Source organism: Anolis carolinensis, unplaced genomic scaffold (genome assembly GCF_035594765.1).
Source record: "Anolis carolinensis isolate JA03-04 unplaced genomic scaffold, rAnoCar3.1.pri scaffold_12, whole genome shotgun sequence".
In the NCBI taxonomy this organism is placed as follows: Eukaryota; Metazoa; Chordata; class Lepidosauria; order Squamata; family Dactyloidae; genus Anolis; species Anolis carolinensis.
In genome coordinates, this window is record NW_026943823.1 from 23,461,722 (window position 1) to 23,463,837 (window position 2,116).

Here is a 2,116-nt window from a genome sequence, read left to right on the forward strand (position 1 = left end):
TTAATCTCTCCTTATTATCCAACATATTCGCTTATCCAACGTTCTGCCGGCCCGTTTATGTTGGATAAGTGAGACTCTACTGTATCACATGTGTAGTGCAAGAAAAAAAAGGGGGGGGGGGAGAATAACACAATACTTAAAGTGAAGAACAAATCTTTAATGTATCCAGAGGAGCGCGACTCAAATGATCAAGCGTCTGGAGAATAAGCCCTATGAGGAGCGGCTGAAAGAGCTGGGAATGTTTAGCCTGCAGAAGAGAAGGCTGAGAGGAGACAAGATGAGGGCCATGGATCAAGAGACTAGGACGCAATGGAGCAATGCCTTCAAACCACCTGAACGTTAGGAAGAACTTCCTAAATGTGTGAGAGAGCTGTTCAGCATTGGAACTCCCTGCCTGGAGTGTGGTGGAGGGGGCAAGCCCAATACAATCATATAATATCATAAAATCAAAAGTTAAGACATCAAAGAATGCATTTAAAAAGCAAATTAACAAGTCATGATTTAAAACAGACATAATTAAAATATTAAACAATCATCCAAGGCGTTAAAAAGTCCAATATTGGATGGATGGAGTAGTTGGATCTTCTTGCAGTCCAAGAACCAGGCATTCTGAGGAGTGAGGTTGAATGGGCCTTAAGAAGCATTGCTAATAACAAGGCAGCAGGAGACTATTCTTCCTAGTCTTTGCTTCTTCTTCCTCTCCTCCTCTTCTTCCTCCTTCTTTTCACCTTTCTTCTTCTTTCTCCTCTTCCTCTCCTATTCTTCCCCATCTTCTCTTCTTCTTCCTCTCCTCCTCCTTCTTGTCCTTCTTCTCATTCTTTTTCTTTCTCCCTTTCTTCTTCTTTCAACTCTTCCTTCCCTTTCCTCTCCTATTCTTCGGTGCTTCCTCCTTTCCTGCTCTTTTTCCTCCTCCTTTTCCCCTTTCTTCCTTCTCCTCTTCCTTCCTCTCCCTCTCCTATTCTTTCTCATCTTCTCTTCCTCCTCTCCTTCTCATTCTCTTTCTTTTCCCCTTTCTTCTTTCTCCTCTCCCTCTCCTATTCTTTCTAGTCTTCTCTTCTTCCTTATCCTCTTCCTCTTCCTTCCTTTATTTATTTATTTATTAAACTTATATACCACTACTCCCAGTTTGGCTCGGAGCGGTTTACAAAAATAGATTAAAACAATACACTTGGCTTTAAAATAACAATAAAAACAAAACAATAAAATCAAATTCTGTGTCTTTCCCCCTTTCCTCTTTCAACTCTTCCTTTTTCTTCCTCTCTATTCTTCCCCGTCTTCTCTTTTTCTTCCTCTCCTTTTCCCTTCTTCTTCCTTCTCGTCTTCCTTCCTCTCCCTCTCCTATTCTTCCTTATCTTCCTCTTCCTCCTTCTCCTCCTCCTTCTCATTCTTTCTTTCCCCCTTTCTTCTTTCAACTCTTCCTTCCTCTTCCTCTCTATTCTTCCCCTCTTCTCTTTTTCTTCCTCTCCTCCTCTTCTTCTTCCTTCTTTTTCCCTTTATCCTTCCTTCTCCTATTCTTCCCCGTTTTCTCTTTTTCTTCCTCTCCTTTTCCTTTCTTCTTCCTTCTTCTCTTCCTTCCTCTCCCTCTCCTATTCTTCCTTATCTTCCTCCTTCTCATTCTTTCTTTCCCCCTTTCTTCTTTCTCCTCTTCCTCTCCTATTCTCTTTTCTTCTTCCTTTTCCCGTTTCTTCTTCCTTCTCCTATTCTTCCTTGTCTTCTCTTCTTCTTCTTCCTATTCCTCTTCTTCTTCTCCTCCTCCACCAATCCTCCTCCTCCTCTTCTTTCCTTTTCCTCTCCTATTCTTCCTTGTCTTCTCTTCCTCTCCTCCTCCCCAAATCCTCCTCCTCCTCCTCCTCCTTCTTTTCTTCTGCAATTGGCTGCATCCAGAAACCGGACCAAGGTACAAACAGAAATGCCTCTATTCTTCCTCCTGGAGGGTCTGGAGAACAAGCCCTATGAGGAGAGGCTTAAAGAGCTGGGCATGTTTAGCCTGCAGAAGAGAAGGCTGAGAGGAGACATGATAGCCATGTACAAATACGTGAAGGGAAGTCCTAGGGAGGAGGGAGGGAGCTTGTTTTCTGCTGCCCTGCAGACTAGGACACGGAACAATGGCTTCAAA

At 43.0% G+C, this 2,116-nt stretch overlaps 1 protein-coding gene across 1 annotated transcript in view; it reads left to right on the top strand.

Annotated features, from left to right (window-relative positions):
- Positions 1 to 1,750: 1,750 nt before the first annotated feature.
- slitrk4 (SLIT and NTRK like family member 4) overlaps positions 1,751 to 2,116 on the top strand; it is a 14,867-nt gene continuing 14,501 nt past the window's right edge. The window contains exon 1 of the mRNA XM_062963776.1: positions 1,751 to 1,897. The gene's annotated coding sequence lies outside the window, so the exon portion shown is untranslated. The remainder of the gene's footprint in view (positions 1,898 to 2,116) is intronic.